The 24,117-nt window shown below is 37.0% G+C and overlaps 1 protein-coding gene, 1 long non-coding RNA gene and 1 pseudogene across 2 annotated transcripts in view; 1 reads left to right on the forward strand and 2 right to left on the reverse strand.

Annotated features, from left to right (window-relative positions):
- LOC143149887 (1-phosphatidylinositol 4,5-bisphosphate phosphodiesterase epsilon-1) overlaps positions 1 to 24,117 on the reverse strand; it is a 577,853-nt gene that overhangs the window by 21,849 nt on the left and 531,887 nt on the right. The window lies entirely within an intron of this gene.
- Positions 7,709 to 9,498, reverse strand: LOC143150019 (cytochrome P450 9e2 pseudogene; annotated as a pseudogene).
- On the forward strand, positions 17,169 to 23,371 carry LOC143149908 (uncharacterized). Its single transcript, XR_012992903.1, has 3 exons — positions 17,169 to 20,525; positions 21,433 to 21,728; positions 22,300 to 23,371. It is a non-coding gene; the product is annotated as an uncharacterized LOC143149908 (long non-coding RNA).

Genomic DNA, 24,117 nt, shown 5'->3' on the forward strand with positions numbered 1-24,117 from the left:
TCGAAGTCTCTCCAATTAAACGAATAAGCGTTTATTGTCAAAAAATGGAGATCGATACAGTATAAACGTTCGTTCATTTTTTCACTCGAGATCCAAGACTGCACGGTGTTCGAAGCGTTGTTAGGCTAGTCAAATTAACCAAAAACTGTAGCGTTGTCTCTTTCTTTTGCTCTTAATAATAAATCATAATCATTAAAATTGAAAGAGTGTCGAATTATTTACTTCGTACAACAACAGAAAATTCGTCGATGACTTCACTGGTTCAAAAAGTAAGAATTTTTTAAATCATAGTGTCCGAAAAATATTTTCATTGGAAAATATTACTCGGTCGTAAAACGATGGAAACTTTTACATACTCCTAATACATTTTCAGTTCTATGGAAATTTATTTACATTGAAAACGATTTCACGCGAACTGATAATCGATATTAGCGTCACGCGATATCGTTTCACAACGTGGTTTCTGTTTTGCCACAGTGAATTACCTCACTTATTAAAGTTGTGCGTAGATCATTGAAATAAATTACTTGGCGAGAAAATCGTGAACCTCGTTAGAAGTAGATTTCCGTGCATTTTCTTGATCGCTGCGTTGTTGTTGACAACTCCAAAAAAAAGTGTCAAGACATCCTCAGGATTATAGACATCCAAACGTTTATCTTCTCGTGAGTTCCATTAAGTAGTTTAAATAAAGGTTTACCTTCGTTCCATTCTCAAAGATCGTTCTCTCCCCGAAGGTCGTTCAAGGCAAACCACGGTCACGACGATGGGAGAACGAAAGATACAAGAAAAAAAAAAAAAAAACAGCAACAAAACAAAAGAAAACAAAAAAGTCACCATCTCGCGAGTTCCGACAGCAGTAATGGACGCCTGTTACGTGTCCATTTCAATTATGATCTCTTGAATGATTCGACCTTCTCTGCATGGACGACACGTAACAGGGAGCCGCGCGATGTATAACAGGCGTATAATATATTCCGCTACGTGATCGGTCGGTATCAAATACGTGGGCACAACCTTGTGAATGTTACTTTAATGAACGCCACGTTCGAATGGCGCCGCGAATGGTCCGTCAGCAATTCGGTTTTCGCCAAATAACACGCGATACGATTGCTTAAACAAGACACTTTGACACAATTGACCCAGTTCCGTCGTAACATTCCTTCCGTTCGGTTCGCCTCAAGGAATCGCGATACAGTCATAAAGACGATTATGGTACCTACGTTGAAACGATCGTTGCCCCTTTGAAAGTGGCGACGGGGATCCACTTTGACGAGTTTCATAGATTCTCCTGGTGATACCGTCGCGCGTCTCTTCCAGGAGACACTGCAGTCACTTATTCTTGATTGCATTATGGAGCGATGGAGGAAGCACGTTACGTAACCCCCGGTTCTCGTGCTCTCCTATTAACTACGATTTCTGATGAAGTCTAGGACCAAGATCGCGACAAAGGATATTGCCAGAAATTGTTTCGACTTATTCGAGATTTATTACGCACACCGCGAACCAATAATAATAATAATAATATCAATTTTCTCGCACTTTTTCACAATTCTCGACAATTTTTCACAACGTGTGCCACGATCGATTCGTAAACCCCATATCGTCATTATTTTCCGTACTTGTTACAGCTTCAAGATACGTTATCGGATTGCGAGTATCTCGAGATCAGATCATTCAGAAGGTAAACGGTGTCCCAATCGTCACCGGTCGATTTACTTTTTCAATAAAACTCAAACGGTTTAAGTAATCTTGATGCTTTTTCTTTTATTTGAAAGTACAAACTTGGGAGTTAATAAAGCGAGAAGATATCTTTCAAATAATTGCCTCGACTTTTTTTTACAAACCACCAATTTTTTCCTAAAATTTTTCGGCTCTGGAATTGTCTCTGGATTGTCGGCATAAACCTTACCTTTAACGTGACTCCATAGAAAAAAGTCCAAAACTGTCAAATCGCATGATTTTTGTGGCCAGTTGACATCACCTTTTCGAGAAATTACGCATCGCGGAAATTTTGTTTGCAAAAGTGTGTTTCCCATTCAAATTAACCACTTCGTCATCATTATTTTCAAAGACAAATGGCCCAATCGCGCCTTTTGACAAAAAATCTCACCAAACAGTGACTCGGTTTGGATGCATTGGCAATTGTTCAACCTGTCGTGGATTTTCCAAGCTCCATATGTGACAATTTTGTTTATTCACGTTACGTTTATCACGTAAAAATCATCATCGTCTTCTTTCTTCTGTGGCGCTCAATCCACGAACGTACGATGTTGGATATGGTCCAATAGTTCAAGTTCTTGGCATAATTGAATCTTATAAACGTGCAAATGAAGATCTATGGTCAAAATTCTTGGCAAACTGGTCCTCGAAATGTTCAGTTCCTGAGAACGATGTCGAATCGCTGTGTCGCGATTTTTCGTAATACGCTTGAATAATTTACACGCGTCCTTTTAACCTGAACTTTTCCATGATTAATTTCCCATTTATCTAAATGACATATGTCAAGTTTCAAGTTAATCGGTTCGACGTTTTAAAAACAGCGCGAAATTCAAATCGACCGATGTTGATTGGGACAGCCCATATATTGTTATTTACCATTTTATCCACTGTAAGGCTAAAGTAAAATATATTCAATTTTGTTTAAAAGAATAATTTAAGTTTATCCCAGACAGTTCCTTGATATATTCGTAAAGAATGGATATATTTAAGCGTCCCGATTTAAATGGCCTATCGTGTATTGTTGGAACGCAACTCGCCTTTACATCCCTCTTATCAGGAGTTGAGTTCAACAGAATGTAGTGTGATTGCAGTGCGTGGCAATGGCCTTTGCAATCGTAAGAATTTACATAAAAGTACCTGATGGCAACCGTAATCAGCTCGGTTCGATGACCCAAGTTGATGGTTGAGTGTGAGCATGTGTCATGTGCGTGCATTAAATGACTAGTTTTTCATCAGTTCCCGACTACGTTTCAAGGCTAGTGCGAGAGAAGCTTGACGAAAGAGTGTGACAGAGCGTGTAAATGGAATCGAGCGTGAATGTACGCTTGGAATGTACAGCGAGTCTAGAGAATAAAAGTATAGAGTTTGAAAGTATACAATTACAATAATTGTAATCAATTATATTACACTGATCCATCATCCCCCTCGCACGTTAACATACCGTGGATATTTTTTCAATTCTATGATTATAATAAGAGATTGAACTTTGTTTTAAGATTTTCATTCGAAGAATTAGTTAACATTTTTACGAAAAGCAGAGGAATTGTTTCGAATAACGAACGCTCGATATAATTAACAATCGTGAGTGGTTCATGATCGAAGAATATTGTGATACACTGAAATTATTTAAGAAGCTACTAATATTTAAACAATTGCAAACTAATTCAATGCCGAGCTACGTATGTTCTTACAATGTATGGCACTGGAGAAACATCAAAGGAAATGTTAACGAATGATAATACTTCACAGCAGTAACAGAAATGATACCAGACGGAGTACACAATGAACATTGCAGTTTAAAAATAATTTACTAATTGAATTAGACAACAGATTCCAATTTATAGAACACTCTACGTGTCTAAGAATCGCAATGATCATTAATCCTTGGATCAAAGATCGTTTATTGCCGGCGAAGCAACAGAATGCAATTCACAATCTTTCGGATTATATTTTGAATAAATTAATTGCATCGCAAATAAGCGAGGCATAGGAAATAATAAATCAAACATTTGGTAAGTATCTATAAAGCTATCGAAATATTATGCGAGGTTCTGTTAAATATTGCACGTTAAAAGTATTATAGATCAATGAATTCGTTTTGGAATAGGTTGCATATCTAGTTAAATGAAAATATAAAATTCCATTTGAAAAAGGAAAAGTGATCCTGAAATCAAGGATGTACGTGTACCTTGAGAAAATTTGGAATTGTAAAATATCCTGCTTGAAAGAAAGTTTATTTGAAACATTTTTTGAAACAACCAATGATTCAGAAGATACTTGGGTGTAAAGGTTCAAATGGCTCGCCATATATATCTTATCTGTGGTAATTCGGGATTAAATTGGGATGATATTGTAAGCATCGTGACACGAATAGCAAACGAATATAACGATTGAAATTTGGAACGTCTCTTTTATAAGAGTTGCTTGGACATTTTAGGGTTTCTAGAAACGGAAGTGAGGGCAATAGGCAAGCTTTGAAGTACAAAGTTACAGGGCACGAATTAAGGTTCGATGACGTGAAATTTAGATACCGTAGAATATTGACAATTTAGGAAAAGATTGATTCGCAATGGAACTATCTAGAGTGTTTGGTAAATTACAATTTGTCAATCAAATACTATTAAACGTTCCTAATTCACCATCATGATTCCTAGATTACTCAAGATCTAATATTGCAAACACTGTCAAATAACGAACCCTAAAGATAACGATACAGTTAAAAATGAAACCGGTTAATACTTCTTTTCGAGGGAAATAAGTTTGTGTGCAAGTTCGTTCAACCGATGCGTATTAAAATTAGAAATGCTCGAATATTTTTTCCGAGAAGGATTAAGACATTTTTGCAAGCTACCGATAAGACAAAAAAGTCAAACAACTCTCGTCATCCACTCAATCGGATCATTCGGCAAATAAGTATATTTAGGCTTTATTGAGAACTTTGTGAAATTAAGTAAACGGTTCTTTCCTTTTTTTCAATATTGATATTATCTTATGTATTATGTATTGTACAAGTTATAGGTAGAGACTTTTAAAAATGATTGTCAACGGATACTCGGTAAATGAAAAGGAATCTGAGCAGATGCAGATTATCGTTCAAGTTCCTCTCGGCGTTGTCAAAGTCCCCCTTATCTGACCCAACAACCCTTAGGTGCCGTAGGAAATATCTGGCAAGTTGACCCGATAAAACTACTCCCTTTAATGTAATTCACTCTCCGCTACTGGTAGGGATGCACGAGGGGTTCGAACGTAGGTTAGCGATCGAAGAAAGAGCATGAAGAGCGGGCTTTGGTCAAAATTAATGAACTGAAGATCGCGAGGGTGGATCCTCGCAGTGTATTGTCTTGTCGCGTTAATGGAAAGAGGTGCCAAGTGAGGTCTAGAAGGGAAAACGAATCTTACACGAATTTACCTTTCCTTTTCTGAACTGCATCTTAAAGCATCTCGTTTGTCGATTATTAATCGAGTGAATGGTCATTGTTGTAATTATCGAAGTTAGCCAGAATTACGGAGATTAAAATTAAATTTCTCAATATACGTAAATAGTAATTAATTTCTGTTATGGATTCTTGTTATCCAAGTATATTCAAATATTGAAATACATGTTACGGAAGATTTAACTTTTTTTAAAAAATACGCGTTAAATATACAGGGTCTTTCCGAGTCACATGTAAAAGCGGGCTGGAGCTAATTCCTTATAAAAAAATAAAAAAAATAGAATGAATCAAATTTTGTCGATTTCGTTTTCGAGATAATTAGGTTTGAAAATTCATCGTCTCATAATAAAAAATATCACTCTATGTCTGAATATTCTTTTATAACAGTTTCTATTTTAGAAAAGCAGAGAGATTACGAAAACATGCGAGAAATAATTAATTTTTTGAAACTATATATATCAAAATGATAAACCAAGCAATTCTTCTTCGATAAAATTTGTTATTTCTTTAAATATTGTTCCCAATATTAACCCTCTATAAATGACACATTGCTTTGTGTTTACATAACTGGTTCCATGTGTATTAATTGATTCTAATTTTTATTTTTATATATTATATTGCTTAGCAAAGATTTTCAAAACAGATGCGTGATTACGGTGATTAGAAACTGTTTCACTGAAAATGTAAAATGTAATACACGGTGTAACGAAAGGAGTTAACCGAAAATAAATGGTCATTAGGATTAATTATTAGAAACGATATATTTTTTGCCGCACGTTGTCATATCAGACAAGGTTTTAATTGCGATAATAAATTACGCTTTCTATCGCAACGGATGTAAATACACAGTAGGAAAGATTAATCAATTTACGTAACACCGGTTGGATGTTATCGGTATTGTTATACGTGCAATACATTATCTGCTACATACAGATATCAGAAGTATTTTACTATTTCCCGATATAACAAATAATTACGTCGAAAACAATTTAATTTCAATCTCTTTGTTTTATTTTAAAAGATGTGCGATAACTTTATTAGTGGGAACAAAATATTGACAAAAATGTTATGTACAGATTGTTCCACACAATTGGACCAAGTGATACCCCTAAGACAATTGGAGACAGAGAATATTAGGCAAAATTAAATGATTTTAAATGTTGCAAGTCTTGTAGTACTATTATGCACTGTTTTGCTTCTTATTAGATTTTTTTTTATTTTTTCCTATATTACATTCTATCTTTAATCGTTTCGAAGGTATAGTCTAGTTCAAACATATTTTAAAATAATCAAATCTTAATATTTTTTACTTTAACGAAAGATCAATTAGAGTTTTTAATAAAAAAATTAATTTCTGTATAAAAATATTATCTGGCTATTCAGAGAGAAAGTTATTCGTTGGAAATTTTTTTACAAATGCTTGACAAAAAAGAAGAGTTAAAGAGATCGTTAGTATTGGGCAATAACAAATATTACAAACTAATCTAATCGCACGATATGACCGATCCAAGGTTACATGTGTATCCTTTTTTACACGCGCACACAATAATCAAATAAATGAAAAAATGAAAATCCTTTAGTAATCAGTGGAAGAATGCCAATATGATATCTTGAAATAATAAATCTGTAACACGTACCGTATGATATAATTTATCATGCATTGAAATGCCAAAAGCATTTTGGTAGAAAGTTTAACAGTGCTAAGCAGAACTTAACGGAACTTATCAACAATGATCAATGATTTGTGTTATTTTTCCATTAATGAGGTCAGTATTAATTTTCATTTCCTTCGTTTCGTATAGAAAAATATCAACTCGCAAAATGTAACGTTAAATATTGTAATAACGTGTCGAATTAGAATATAATTGTTACAATTATTATTTACAAATAATATATTTCAAATTTGCAAATAGTTTTCTTTTATTTACAAATAATTCTTTTGTAAAAAGTATATCGAAATATACAATGTGTGTAATGGTATATTAAATAAAATTCTTTTCCATTTATAATCTCTATCTCATTGAATACTATTATTTACAAATATGTTACAGTATCAAAATACTAATTTATAGTGTACATATGTCCATTTTGAAGGTAGATTTAAAACTTAAGAAGAAATAAAATAAGTTCATATAAACATACGCAATTCAAATGCACTTGTTTCCTAGTTACAGCAAGTGTTTTGTTGCAGTAACTCTTGCAATACAGTAACAATAAGATTATGTAATCGATGACATTCAACTGCCTATAAGAAATATTGTACATAATACGGACAATTTTGTCGATTATTCTGTAAACATTAACTTACTGTATAGTACGCATAATTTTTATTTATTATTTGAATAAGAGCCTGAAGACATCTGTGTGTAAAGAATTTTTTTTGTCACGTGAGAAAACATTAAAAGAAAAAGAACAAAGGAGATGCTAATAATGATAACTTATCGGTTAACTTGGTTATCTACACATGAGTTTTCAAGTACTAAATTCTTCTCTAAAGAGAGAACTCTATACGTCACACGCCTGTACAATAGAAAAAAAAAAAAAAACATTTTCCCTCCTGGTAATTGTTTTTATTTCCCTTCCATCAGCAATTGACCAATCGTGGTCTATAACATTCTGTTCAAGAAACATCGATAAAAAACATTGATTCTCGTTCATTACTGTCTTTTATCACGTCTAATTATCAACTGATCGGTCATTCCTCTCTTGTTTGGGCCGTGCCATTAGTCATCGGAGCGTGAACAATCGGTGGAGGATTGCTCCTAGGCTCTATATTCACCCAGAATCCATTTTTAGCTGTTACGGCCATTACACCTTTGGCAAATTCCAACGGATGGCATGTTTTCGAGCAAGGCTTAAGGTCGCAGCGAGCCAAAAGATGACAAAGTAAGACTTTGATCTCTATCAAGGCAAACCTGTTACCAATGCACATTCTGGGTCCGATTCCGAATGGAAAGTACGCGCCAGAACTCATGATCCTCTTGCCATCGTTGAGAAATCGATCGGGATCGAACTTTTCGGGATTGTCGAAGTAATTAGGATCGTGTTGGATAGAATAAACTGGTATCCATATGTTTACTCCCGCTTTAACGGTCAACGGTTTGCCTCCAGGTAACGCTGGTGGCAGTTCAAAGTCTTTCACGCACAGTCTATCCATGGTAATCGCTATCGGAGTCATCCTCATCATCTCGTTAATAATCGCGTCCAAATATTCCATCCCATTTATGTCGTCGTAGGTCACCTGGCCCTGAGACTTTTCGAACACCCGGTCGATCTCGTTTTGCAATTTCTTCTGGATTTCGGGGTTTACCGCCAGATGATGAATGGCTAAACAGGCCTGCGAGGCAACGGTGTCGAAACCACCGAAAAAGAAACCAAACGCATGTGAGGTTATTGCGTCAACGCTGAGTCCTTTGCCGAACTTTTTCTTGTTTCTCGTCTCCATCAAGAGTTGGAGCATGTCTGGCCTGTAAATATTCTTCCTGTCTCTGGTTTCTATGGTGTTCTTTATTATATCCTCGAAAAAGCTTTCGATCTTCGGCGACACGAAATGGAGATCGAGCAACTTCGCCAACCAGTGCATGTTTCTAATGAGCAACATTTTAATAGACTGCGCCAGTCCGGCGAAGTTCGTTGACTTCTTGCCGTTCACGTAGATTAAATTATTAGGATCGTTTAACGAGTCTACCGCGATACCGAAGACACAACTGGCGATCACGTCATTCGTGTATTTGGTCAACACGTTCTTTAACTCGACCACGCGTTCCTTTTCCGGTAGCTGGGAGAAGAAGTTTGCGAACTGTATCGCGCAATTCGACATCAACGCGAACATACTTTTGATCTTGTTGCTGGTGAACGTGGGCGAGAGCATGTTTCTGTTTTCTTTCCATTTCTCACCATTCAGAGAGAACAGCATCTGGCCGAGCAGCTTGTCCGATTCTCGGTCGAAAAACATCCGATGGTCGTGGAACGCTTCGAAATTCTTTATGCACACAGACTTTATGAGATCGAGGTCACGGAGGATTATTACGGGAGTGGAGAATTCGTAGAAGCCTACGTATTTGGCATCCGGATGAAGATCGTAGGATTTTTGGAGCATTTCTACGAAGCTCGATGTCCTGAAGACCATTGGCGCCATGTTTCCCACTATCGGCCGAGGAGGAACGTGCAGAACTCCATGTTTCTCGAAGAAGTTTCTTTTTCCGTAGTAGTAGTAGATGGCAACAGCCACGGCCACTATTGAGAGGATAACCGACAGATACACCATTTTGAATTCGGAACACCAAGATCGTGTCGGAGAGACGATGTTGCTTGCATGCGTTGTCCGAATCAACTGAGCTCGTCGCACAGATAGTACTGCCTTTAAAGGAGAAAACAATATTTCTGACTCATAAGAGCGACTCGTCGCGAGAAGACTCCTTCAGATTACACGTTTCCTCTATCAGATAGCATCACTTTCACACAAGTTTCGATAATCTCTTTGTAATTCAATGATATTTTTTTTTTTCAATTCTGTTTCACGTGCGTCGTAACGAATGAAGTTTCATAACTCGTATTCTTTCTAACCGTATCACCACGAGTACTTTTGATTGTAAATAATGTCAGAAGTGACAAGCTGTTGACAAATAGTACTGCCTTTAAAGGAGAAAACGATATTTCTGACTGATAAGAGCGACTCGTCGCGAGAAGACTTCTTCAGATTATGCGTTCCCTTTATCAGATAGCATCACTTTCTCGCAAGTTTCAATCATCTTTTTGTAATTCAACGATATTATTTTCAATTCTGTTTCACGAGCTCCGTAACGAATGAAGTTTCATAATTCGTATTCTTCTTAACCGTATCACCACTAATACTTTTGAATGTAAACAATGTCAGAAGTAACAAGCTGTAAACAGATAGGACGTTCATTACTTGAACTTTTGACGTGAAAGTTTCGCTTTAATCTTATCTCGGATATTTCTGCTACATTATACTACGTATTAGAATACTTGTTTTGTAAAGTGGAGGTACCGAGAACTTGAATACAATCTCGTAAAATTATTTATATTTTACGTCAATGTAAATAAGCAATCGATTCAACATGCTACTAGTGGTTAGTATATTTCGATATGAGTGAATTTTCTAAAACAATTGAACTTGAGAAGTTTTTCTTAAAATTTGATTATTTGTTTATAATCCCAATGATTACGATACGTTTCGCATCGATTAAGAGTTGTTGTTAAAAGTAATGCAGATTCTATGAAACATAGGTAGGAAGTGTATGACCTACTTGTAAACATGTTACGAAACAGTTCCGCGATACGATGTTATTTTCCGTCGCACGGAAAGACGAAACTAATTTTTCTAATGCAACAGTGGAATCCTGTAAATGACGTAATGAAGGAAAAATCATTTTTAACTTCCGACCGTTTGTAAATAAACGGTGAATGATGTTTCATTCTGCAGCGTATCAAATGGAATGTTTTCTTTCAATCGGATTTTACAGGGAAAAGCAATACAATTTCTTTCGAACGATCACCGTATAAATTTAGTCATCGGCATTGGATTACAAATACATTATCTGCTTTCAGTACTTGAGAAACATTATTCCCGTATGATTAATTTGATGTGTCACGGTGTCGAAAGATTTAGCCCGACAAATAAGTCCTGTCTGAAAGAACTTGCGTTGGAAGGAAAATATGTGCGTTTTTATGGAATCGTAAAAGCTTCCTAGAAAATGGGGAAAAACTCGTCATTTCTAGAATGGAAAATTCTACAAAAATGCTACCAATATCCTTCGCTTCCATTAGCTTTGAAATTCTGTAAAATCTCGTTCTGTTGAAATTTTTTTTTAAAGCCACAATGCTTGTCTAAAAGAAAGACTTGGCGCACAACGATAACCTTTGATAATTTCAAAATTACGAACAAAGGAGAGAAGAAACTTCAATCATGAATCGTAACTTGATGCTCGAGTTGAAATAAACCAAAGAAATATAAAAATACATGTGTATTATTTATATGGATTTGTGATGAATATTACGTAAAATGAATTAATTTCTTTCAAGCAATATATAGAATCGCTTGTGTTACCTCGTTAAACCGGTTTGGAAACGAAGTGGGCACCTCACGAATTTCATTTTACGACAAAATTATTTAATTCTATTCCGCTGTATTGTTTCCAATAGAGCAAATTTTCAAATTGTTTTCCAGTTGCGTACATCGCTCTTCAAAGTTCTCTACATAAGTTTCTATTATATCGAAAGCAAATTCTTTCGCAGGATAAACATATTTTTACAATTTACATAGTACTTTATTGAAAAATCAATTTTATCTCGGCAATGCGTTACGCGTGTTTAACTATCGCACTGTACTTTTATGCGTACTATTATATCTTAGAATAAAATTATTGTTAGAAAAAAATTGATACACCAAGCATGCGAGATTTTACTACTAGACGATTCTTCCTATTAATGAAAACGTCGATTAACTCGTCGATTACTTCAGCGCCATTTGTCGAGGTTATTCAAATACAAACGTACTATAAGTAGAAGTAGAATAGGTATTCAAAAGCGCAGTTCGTGGATAAATTGACGGAAATAAGAGCCTCGTCGGATTAAAAGTATAAATGATGAAAAAAAACAGAGAGCGCTGTCAAGCACGAGTTCTAGGAAATCGGTTCACCAGGAAACGTGTTATTTCGATACGGAATTGTTAAGCATCTTCTTTCTGTATCTCATCGGCCATAGTGGTTTAGACATAAAGTTTCTCATTCCAGTAATCATCGTACTTTTCGTTACTTTCTCTCTTGTTCAACCTGTTGTTCGATCAGCCGACACAATGTCTCCATTTAAACGATCCTCGGAATTCTTTTTTTTTTCTCCGGTAAAATTAGTCCGCGTCAATTGCCGCCATAGTCCCGCGGGTTATTTGGATGTCTCTCTTCAGCGGCACAGAACGAAGCCTCAGATCCAGGATATTGCGAACGATGGGATCAACGTACGGAAACAAAGCCGGGCACTTAGCGGCAAATTAGCGATGGTTTGGGGCGCCACTGTCGCTCTTCATTACACCGACACCCTTGCACGCCCACCGTCCGACATCCCCTACTCTTCTGGCTAACCCTCTTAATATCCTGCAGACAATGCAACCGCCTATCCTCCTGCCTACATCGACGAATTAAATCTCCGCTATGACGAAAAATCCCCTCGAACACTCTGTAATCGCTTAATTATTTTCCCGACAAGTTCCCATTCCTACCCTCTCCTTTTTTTCTCTTTCTCGGGGAATCACGTTACCATCCCCCCAACGACGGAATCTGATTTTAAATCGACCGACCCTGCTCCCTGCTATTTGTATCCTAGTTGTTATCGGTTGTAACGAACGAATCGTTCGTAATGCAACGTTTGTATTTAACCTTGCTAATAATTTTGCTCCATATATGTTTCTTCCGTGTATGTTCCACGTATGAGTGTAGTTAACGAAAAAGAAAATAAGAAAGGTTATCATTTTCAATCGAAAATTGAATCAATTTAATATGTTATTCGGTAAGAATGATAATGTAAGTATAATATTAGAAACCGTTACCTTTTTTGACGGATAAATGATAAATTAAAAGGAAAATTCTTATCGAGAAATGATTATGTCTCCAGAGTTTTATCATAGAACACTAGGCACACAATCGTACCTCCAACAAGTTGAATATGTGTTCCGGGCTTGAAACTCCGATATAAAAGGATTCGATAAAAATTAATTGGCTTTTTGTCCAGGTTTTGTTGGTGGATTCGTTGGCAAGGCTGGTTTAACGAAATTAACTATTTTTAACCGACCAAAATGTACTTGCTCGATTAACAAGAAGAAAAAAGATAGTATTATTCGAAATGGATATCTTCGTCTCTGTCTTCGGATGAAATGGACTTTGGGATTGAATTGTTTCGTGAGATTGTGTGAAGTCTTGTTGGAAAACCTAGCTTTGCTATTGGAAGAAGAAGTTATATTTTATGGTATTATTAACCGTCGATAACTATAAAATATTTAAAGTCTAAAGTAATCAATCGATAGACTTACCTATTATTTCTTAAACACCCATGAGTTTTTAAAATAAATTTCAAAATATGTACATAATATTTCGCAATATTTATTTAAACATTACAAATGTATTGCACACATTCAATACATTGGAATATACGAAACATGTTAAAATATGTATTCAATGCGTTATAATATACACTTGATATTCGTTAAAAAAATTAATATTTTGCAGATTCCGATGCACTGTGTACGATGCATTTGTAATATAGTCGTTTAATGAAAATATGTAAAAGAGAGGTTGGAAGAATTGAAATTCATTTTTAATTAAAAGCGATACATATTTAGTAAAGAATATTTTAATCCTCTGTTCGATATCATACTTTAAACATCGAATGTCGTGTCAATAGTGACACATTATTGTTATTATTTCACGATATATTGCATACATTGAAATTTATTTTTGCACCATCCTGAACTTGAAACTTGTCGAAAAGGACAAGGCGTTGCTTGCCATATTCTCTTCAAACACTATTGCACTCAAGACTTTGGTTCTTGATGAGAATTACGACTTATTTATTTTTCCAGCATCGAATTTTAAAGAGACTGTTGCACGGTTCGGACGAGTGTCGAATATTTCTTGTTAATGAGTGCCGATCGGATTAAACAATAAGTGGCTGAACTTGCGAGACTACTGGATGTCCTCGTAAGAAAACGTGCAAATTTCTACGAAATTCCACTTTTTTGGAATCAGATTCCCAATCAGTTACATTGTGCAATAGAGGGCTAAGTGACATTTAAGTTTGAAGGAATGTAAGTATGAAGGATGTGGTGTGGAGTAAACGAAAATTCGATAAATTGTATTACGTTCGTGTTCCTTTTCCTTATACTAAATTTTACACTTAATTTCTGTAAATGAGATAGAACTCACTTACTTTGATCACCTTGACAGTAACGGAATTGCTTTTCTTAAATGAAACTTTGCAGGAAAATTCGTGACGAGAGAGAGAGAGAGAGAGAAGTTGGTAATCCAGTGACCGACACGAGAGGTAAAATCCTCGGGTACCGTTATTCGAGAACCAAACTGCACTTAGGGATGGAGCTGCGCTTTGAAAAACGCATCGCTCGTATTTGGTAATGACAGGTGCGGCTCGGTACTTGGAAGAAATTCATCCATCGGTGAAACAAAACATCGTTGCGTAATGGAAGAAGCGGTTTCGCTTGACGCTGGCCGACGATCACCTTTACATTTTACATCGACATCGTCACGATTTATTTCCAATTTCCGAGCTAGCGGGGCGGCTGCACAGACATGGCTTTCCTGTCTCGGAAATTGAAGGAAACCGAAGAATAAGGGGCCGAGGTAGGAGGAGCACGACGGCTTCGTAGCAGGAACGAAGGTACCAGGTACCGAAAGTGGGATGAAGGGCGCCAAGGGTGGCAGAAAGTAGGAAGGCTCGTGTAACAGACTCCATTGTTAGAGCTTATTCAGAATCTGCCAATAGCCTGGGATTCAATTTGACTGGCGAACCATGAACACCATTTAATATACAGAAGGTGGGAGGAGCTGCGGGGAACACCTTGGCGTTTCGGCTGTCAGACGAGGACGCAGAAAACATTAACGAGCAGGAATACAACCGTGAAATTCCATATTAGTCGAGCGACGGGCACACCGCGCCGCTTCTTCTTCCATTGGTTTGATTGATCAGTTTGTTAATTACCGTAGAAATAATGGAGAGGTTCGCGAACCGAGCGTTCTTCGGGAGGGGACGTGGAGGGTATTTTGATAATTGGCAAACAAGTAATTTACATCGATTCTGTGAGAACCGTGCATACGAATCAGAGCAAGCGAACGTACGGTAAAGAGATATTAATTAAGAGAACGAAATGAAGTTTTATAGAATTCGACGTTTTATGGAAAAAATGAAATCTTTTACAGAATAATATACGTGTAAGAAAATTTTTTGATACCGTACGAAACAATTGAAGTATAACGAAACGATGAGTACGTTGTTGCAAACAGAGTTGTTTCAAGGTGTTCCAAACTCTGTGACCAAATATGTGTCTACGAGGTTGAATATTTTGTTATTGTTAGATACTTGTACCGTTAAGATTTATGCATATTTCGTTCGGTACTACGTCCTTTTAAGAATTACTGTTTTCGTTACTTACGATTAAAATCTAAGCACGTTAATTCGTATCGATTGATTATTATATTGAAAAGTTAGAAGTAATAAAACTAATAATTTAGTACAGACATTTTTCGTTACTTCAATTTCTGTTTTCTCTGAATGAAAAAAGCAAGGAAATATATACGTTGACACGTTACGAGACTAATTTGGTTACGATTCAATGAACAAGCTTCCATGAATGTACAGTATATTATAATACAGAAGGAAAGTTGTAATTGTTATCGAACGTAGATACCATTATTTGCAATAATTCGCATTTTGATAAGATCGCAGCGAAACCGTAAAGTACAATCTTATTAAATTAGTATTCTCCTTTTATCTGAACTTATTCTTGGTAACGATTAAATTATTCTCTGCTTCTTATCTAATTAACATTTTACTCGACGCACAATCGTTGTATCTACACGCGAAATATAACATTCTGCAAAAGGTTTGCTTTCAATTATTATTCATTCTTTCAGCATCCTCTTCGAACGAATATCGCGCATCTGTGTAGGTATCCCGTGATCGCGCAATCATAAAAACATCGATGCGTCTGATTTTATGCGAAAAATTAAACGTCATACCGCTCGAGAGGCTGCGTCTCTAAATGGAGAAGGAATACTGTATTCTGAATAATTTGTACGTGTCTGTGCATTGTATCGACAAATAATGAATGCCGAATAGGCGTAATTTATTCAATTGTGTGTCTCCCAGACGGTAGAGAAATAAGCCGCGGGATCATCAATGATCGAGGAAAATGCACCTCTTGAAAATTAATCAGTTGTTAAAATACAACGACATTACGTGAAATTTCTAACCGTTGTCTTTCTTCGTTAAGTCGTTCGCTCGATTCGATATTATTTCGCGTTTAAAAATCACCTTCAAACGTTCCAACGTCTCAATTGGGAAAAGATCGAGCAAGTTTCTGAGAAAAAAGTTATTCACAGTGTTAATCATTCGCTTTGAGAACTCTCATTGTACTATGTAATTGCGCAAAACTGTTACGATCGATCTTGTAGATGGGCAAATATTTATACTATGGAAATGTTTTCAGTGAAACACTTGAATGTAACTATTTAATTTTGTACTAATAAATGGTATTAAAATTCTTAATAACGTTACATTTGGATAAAGTACGAATTAAAATTTCACTCTGAATTTAAATCAAATACAACTTTCATTGTCAACGCGATTAAAATTGAGAGAATATCTAATAATGTGATACATTGACAAATAGTGCGTATTGCAAGGGACGTTTCTTGAAAATTGTATTTTTTTTATAAATTTTACTATATTTTATATACAAACAGGTAATTACAATCGACCATCCGAATAATTTTTGATGATAAACAAAACGTTTTGTCCGATTACTTTTAGAAAGTGAAGGTTCGGTTGCTTTTAGCGTTCTCACCTTTTACACTTCGATAGTTTTACGTCATCAACCTCGTGTTGCAGCTTGAAAAATGTCTGCACGAGCCCGGACAAAGTTCACCGGTTCATGACTGGATAAATGCACAGCCGTACCGTCAAGTGTTACGTCGATTTACGATTTAATTAATTCGATCGCTACGTTCGACAATGACAGCTGCAAACTATCTGTAAAACAAATGAAGAACCTTTCCGCGACTTCACGATTTTTCCTAACATTGTTTCCAAGAAGCCCAGATTGACAGCCAACGGAAAAATTCCCACTCCGCGTTTCCCCTTCTGTCGACACAAACCATCTACCAATTAGACAACTGTTTCCACCTCTACAAATTATCCAATAAGATTCCATACCGAGTACATAAAGTAGCTAGCACACCTGAAAAGATGCAGTCCATGTCGAGTTTTCAAACAGTAAAAATACGTTCATCGTACGACAACATTTTGCGACAAAATACATTTTTGATAAGCAGTAAATTGTATTTTTAATTTCACTAATAATCTCTACATATACAGGGTGTTACCGAACGAGTGGTACCATCGGTCAGGCGGTGATTCTACGCGCGAGAATAAGTTGAAAAGAAGGAATAACATTTTTCAGAAGCTTCGGTGAAGCTTCATTTACGAGAAATTCGAGTTTAAAAATGTGTAGATAGTACGTTTATTATTAGTCACGTTACATTAAATCGAACTGTTGAAAGTTTCGACTCCGCCGACGTGTACATAATCTCGTTCTTCTTATCAGTGAATCATGGACTAACGTCACGTCATTCTGTCGCTTTATTTGAACGAAAGCATTTATTATTCTTCCCTTCAGCTGTGAAAGATTCTCACTGAACATACAGTAAGAGTACCTCGTAGCCGTACGGCTGAAGACAGAATGTAAACATCACAGAGGACAACGAATGTGAAAGTATAAACGAGAACGATCATGCTCCACTTGTAACAATTTTCAAACTCGATTCCCTCGTAAACGAAGTTTCGAGCGGAAAAATGTTCTTCCTTTCCTTCGACTTATTTTCGCACGTGGAGTCGCTACCTGCCCGATGCTACCATCGTCCAAATCGATCCACGGGTCGAAACAAGTTTCGTTGTCGTGCACGATCACGTGGCAAGGGAGCGAAAAAAGTTCTAAAAAAAAAAGGGAGGAAGGGTGAGGGTGACGATCTTCTCCGAATCGATGGACTCGATCTCGATTCGCGTGAAAATCGCAGTTGTCGAGCTCGCCGAGGCCACTTAAAATTTGTGGACCGGGGAAAGCGGCCGAGACAGGGTAGAGGTAGAAGGTAGAGGTCCCTGTGTCGGTCTCCATTGGAATCCAAGCGTGACGAAAAGAAGGAGGAAAAAAGTCCGCTGAAATATTAAAAATACGCGGGCACCGTTGGCCAGCAGTTTCGCAGGAGGGAACGTGGCAAAGATTGCCAAGTTTTGCCGAGGATTCCTTACAAAGCCTGACTTATTTAGCCCGAAGCTGCTTGTGCTTTGGCGGGGGTGGTTTCTACCCCTTCCGCGACCCCTTTCCCCCACCGTGACGACCCGGCCAACCTACTTTCATCTCCCACGGTCCGCGTATTCGGCTAGGCGAGCAGGTCGCCGAGAAAGGATAGGGGAAGGGCCGCAGGAGGTTGCAGGAGAGCGGTGAAAGGACGAAATGCTCCTTTGTCGGTGCCCTCCGCACCGCGGAACTTTATTAATTGCGCGTTTTGTTATGCAGATTCCTGCAGAGCGAGCCGGGACCCAACCTCCTCTTCTTTTCTTCTGTCTTCGACAGCCTACCGAGGCGAGTCTCGAACGGGTGACTCGTGTGTCCAGGATCTTTAAAAGATTACTCTCGAATTCGTCGCCTTCAATTAGGCCTGGAACTTTTCCCTATTTACACGTCGAACTTCGACGCTTCGCTGGAATCTTCCCCCGCGATGGATGAAAGACGAATTTGCCTTTTCACGGTGGACTTAACGTCTCAACGGAACTTCGAACCGGTAGTAAATCGTTCACGGTTCGCGGTGTCTACGTTGAGAAGGATTGTTATCCTCCAAGAGTTTAGGTACAAATGGCGAATATGGGTTAACGTTCTTGTTCCGTCTTTACCCGTAATTCTGGTTCAACGCTGTAGGCATAACGTCTTGCGCGCGTCTACAATTAATCCCCTTGCAGTCAAAGATCACACCTCCCAGACGTTATCGCTGGTCGAAGATGTTGGATGCACCTTCTACGCGTGGTTGATGTGTTACGATTAAGTCGAGCGTATACGTCGATACGTATGCATTGATGATTATAGATTTCGTTTAAACGTATCGCATTTAAAGTTTATCTCTTTCAATTGTGTCGCGCGAGAGAAAGCCCGGTACAAGTGAATCTAACGATAGTACTTTGTTAAGCGATAGAAAACGATTACCGTGCGAGTTCGATCACTCGGAATTTTGATAGCGACAAACGTGAGAACGTAGGTCCGGTATCGGAGTAGCAGGAATGCAGAAAAAGAGAGGAGATCAAAAATCAAGAAGTATACGAACGTTTTTAGTCGCGTTAATTTTATACTGTTTAGGCAGTGACATCAGACGTTAGTTTCATTGATGCATTACCGTGAAGTTAGACGACGATTATTACGAAGAAGGGTAAACGACTTCCTATAATGAATGTAAATTTATGTAAATGCATATTTATGTTTCAAGTGGTCATCGTTTAAATACTGACGCGAAAGATTAACTTAAAATCGAAATAAACGAGTATCCAGCTAATGTTCGTCTTAATGTATGCAATGATACAAAAAAAAGATCAGTTGCTACTTCATCGAGAAATAAATTTATTCGATTAATAATGAGAGAGAGAGAGAGAACATGAATTCGAATTGTGTTACGGAACTGAATCTGAACTTCAGTATATAAACTATACTGGTTTGGAATCGAGATTCGACAAACTAACCGAGGCTGTGGCCGAAATAACTTCGACTGCAATGTTGCATTCGGATGCAAGAATTTTGTCGTAACCGTGAGATAACTGGGAGCAAGGTTTAGGAAAAGCGTTATGAATTAAAAGTTTCGCTGTAAGGGAAAATAATTAACTACATTAGGGGGATTGATACATTGAACTGCTAATTAACAATTAAGACTTTATTCTCGGTAAAAAATTCATCGGTATTAAATATTCGATCACTACCTATATTATATAATAATTCAGTGAAAACTGGGTATAACTCATTGGTAAAATTGAATGAAACACACTCTAGAAACGAAATAGATTTATCAGTTTAGAATCGAACCAAGAATCAGTGATAAACGAAATGTTCACGTATTGTATTCAGAAGATTAATCAGACCAGTATAATGAAAGTTAATCGATGAGATTAACGTGGCTGACTACTCCGCCGCTAGAATAAGCACCAAAGTACTCGAAGAATGGAAATTTTAATTCTTCATTGCCAGATTCCTTAAACGTCGATGAAGAAACCCGGGATATCTCAATCCCGACGACGATCTAGACCGCCGTACATTATGTCAGCGACACGTTTTAAGAAGCGAAGAGCAAGGAAAGGAATCCAGGCTTTGTTGAGAAACTTCGCTCTTGGGAATTCTAGACTCGGAAGAAGGCGACGTCTAGCAGCTTTTAATTTCGAGCTAAAAAAAGGAGAGATCCTTGCGTCTCACGACGCCTATTCATGGAAATTGAACGTTACTCTTACACCAACGAGACGTTTCGCTTGATTTACCGACAACTTGGATGAAAAACGAAGCAGCCAACATCAGCAGGCGGGAAATCATCGAAATTTGTGGTACGAATTATTTTCATTGAATGTTTCATCAAACATTTCGAATAATATGTATTTTGTTATCTGACGATGATTATAATTTCGTACTATTTTCATTAACGTGTTACCTTCTTTTTAAGGTTTAATCGTTTCCACCGTGATTTTAATTTAAATGTACACCTACGAGATAAAGAGTTTCGAATATTTACTTCATTTATCGAAAGGATCGTTAATCGATTTTAGTTACGATGTAAAATAAAGCTACTTGTCTTTAATTATTTTTACGATAAGTACAAAGCAATCTGAGCCAGAAAATTTGTATGTGTGTGTGTGTGTCTGTGTACATACTCATTTCAGAATTCTAGACACGAATTTAACTGGTTTTGTAGAATTTGAAAAACAAAATTAAATATCTTTCTAAACGTAACTTATCAAACTAGTTGCTTTTATGATATTCTGATTTGTAATTTATATGTTTAAAATTTGTTCGCGTATTGTAGAATTAATTACATTTTACATATGTATGCCTATACATAAAATAGATATCCATTGTCTCTGTATTCGTATAAGCATAATTCATTTTAATATGTATACATTGTAATTGATTAGCTGTGAAAGTAATCGGAAAACTTTTAATATTGTTAATCTTTCGATCCATATGCTGGTTCTCTTAAGAAATTTTCTTTTGTTCCCAACACAAAAATGAATGTACAATTAACAAATTGATAACGTTGACTTTTCTGGCCAAGCCCTAATATGATTCTTGAAAAAGTGATACACAACAGATTTATCTCGATCGTGGCTAGTTAATAATGATTAACATTATTTAAAAAATCGCTTTAAATTAATACGTAACAAGTGTTGAAACACTTAATGAAAATTCCAAAAAATTTACCAGAGACTGGAGAAATGTTAAACAATGTGGTTACAGGATCACCTGGTGATACAGTAGCCTCGAGTCGTAACAGTTAGAAAGGGTGGTAGGTGTTCCAGAAATCCACTACTGTTATCTATCTTCAGCTTGCCCTCCTCCGAGTACGTTGGGGAGAAGAGCGAGAAACGGTGACAGCAAGCGAGATACAGTTAAATGCGATTTATTAGCAGTTGAGCGATCGTTGATCGCTGGCCGTAGATAACGCTGAAGTACTCTCTATGCGAGCGATTCTAGAAAGTGTTAAGGACAACTAAGGAACAGTTAGAGAGGAAGACGCCGCGTCAGTTAAAGAGGTGACACTGTACTTCACCCGACTTTTCCAAGTGAATCTCAATATTCTTGTATATACGTGTAAACTGTACAAGAAATTGATAAATTGTACCGTGTATTTATTTAAAATCTAGAAAACTTAATTTATTTAAAACGATTAGTCAGTAGATTCGTGTATATTAAAATTCTTTCTTCCTTTTTGCGAATTTATTAACCACTCAAATTTGTACTTACGGTTTTGAAACACCCTGTATACAGAGCGGTGCAGATAAAGTATTAAAATTGAATATTTTAAAAATATTATTAAACAGAGTTGAAAAGTTTTCGGGGACACGTTTTTTCGTTCAACTTGATACGTTCTGTACACGATGTTCAAGATCGCGGATAGTAATAAATTTATTCCGTCGACTCATCGTGCAAGAATAAAAAAGAAGACTCCGAACGAAAACCAACGACGATGCTGCGAATTGATATTATTTGTGTTAAAAATACGAATGATATTATTTGTGTTGGAATTGATTCTCTATTTTCACAGCCACTTATAGTAGCTATTTTCCCAAAGTAGTTTTATCAAAGATTGCGTTTTCATTCCAGATCGAGTCTCCCGTACTCGAAGACGTTCTGTGTATTCCAAATAGGCCAAGTGGCTCTTGAAACATTCACCGATCGAAAGTTCATCTCGAATGTAAACAACGCACTCATCGATCCGCGGAGAGGATTATCAGAGAGTCTCCGGCGAGCTTCTGATCGACGCGAGGCTGAATATCACCGCGAGGCAAGGCAGGAGGACAGTTTGCTTCGGAGTCTTTCTTTTCATTAAAAGCCGGGCGAACTTTCGAATGAAAATTCACTTCAAGGGTGCCTGAATTGAATTGCTCGCGCCTGCAGACTGACATCGCGCTGTTTCTTCTCACTCCCCCCACCCTTTCCCCACCGAACACGCTTTCTCCCCACTCTGTCCCTTTCTTGCTCGCTCTCGAGGCCCATGCAATCCAAAAGTTTTCCCGCGCAAAATGCGAGCCGCATTATTTATCAAACGGAGTAGCTAGTCGGCCGGGATTTTAACGTGGTTGCTATCCTACCTGCTGCCGTCTCGTTCTCTAAGGTAAACAGTTTTCAGTCCTCGGTCGACGAAGAGTCTGGCTACTTAATATTTCAGACGACCCCGAGCTAACTTCATGCATACTTATGTCGCAACGCGTGATTCCCCGCACGATAACCCCCGGCAATATTGTGCGCTAAATTTGGCCAGATTCCGGAATTCTCAATTTTTATATTGTTTTCCTTTCATTTACCTCGCCCGCGCCCGAGGATACTACGTGTTAACGTTTTTCCGTGTTTTACAGTCTACCAATGGAAGTGGAAAAATGTATCGGGGGGAGGGGAGGGCTAAATCGTTTTCACTTGTACAGGGTGTCGCGAAATATTTTTTCGTTAGAGGCAGACACTTTTATAGAACTTGATTATTTATTCGATTGGCAAAACATCGAGCAATTTTGATATCGTGGAGTTATCGGTCTAAAAGAACAAAAGGTTAGTTGCGCTTTATTACTTATTATAGTAATAATAATAATGGTGGTAGTAGAAGTAATAGTAATAGTAATAATAGTAACATTAATGATACGCGTGGTGATTCGCAAATTCGTTTAAATAAAACTGTATTTACTCGTTCGGATTATACAGTGTCAATAAATAGCACTAAAGAAATAATATTATAAGTATACAAATACAATATATGCATAAACGCAATATTTATTTCTGATTGACTGTGGTATTAGGTCTTTCAAACTGTTTTAAAATTAAAGGTATAATGCCATAAAGTGACTGGTGTGTTATATGTTTGTAAAAATTTCTGCAGCTATACTCGAAGATGTATAAAAGTTTGATACATACGAACTTTGCTACATTTTCCGCTTGTGTTTCAAGCAATCGTCGTCAGAACGAAATTATCGACACTTGTTAATTACTGTGTGGATGTAAGCTGAAGTTGTGCGAAAAGTTATCTGTATCCTGTGATATAGTAATATATTTTTAACAGAAAAATGAAAAGCGTGTAATTAGGAAAATGACACCGAAAGTAAAAAGAATGCTAAAGAAATTGAGTTGGCGCAAAATATTATTAATTTAATGGATAGTTATGAACTGGCTGGATTTGCAGACATAGAAGTAGAGCAAGGATTGGTACTTGACGATACGGATGAATCAACATGTTCTATCTAACAACAAATCTATCGATTTTCCTATAGAAGACGAAGAGTCAGTTGGATCAAGTCATTCATCATCGTCTCCAACTACAGAAAACTCATCTTCGAGCATACCACGTGAAGAAAGTTCACACGAGGTGGATCATGAAAATATTAGTCTTCGATATGAGGGAAACGTAATTAATTTTTAGAAAAGTGGAAAGAAGAG

This window comes from Ptiloglossa arizonensis, chromosome 8, assembly GCF_051014685.1.
Source record: "Ptiloglossa arizonensis isolate GNS036 chromosome 8, iyPtiAriz1_principal, whole genome shotgun sequence".
Lineage (NCBI taxonomy): Eukaryota > Metazoa > Arthropoda > Insecta > Hymenoptera > Colletidae > Ptiloglossa > Ptiloglossa arizonensis.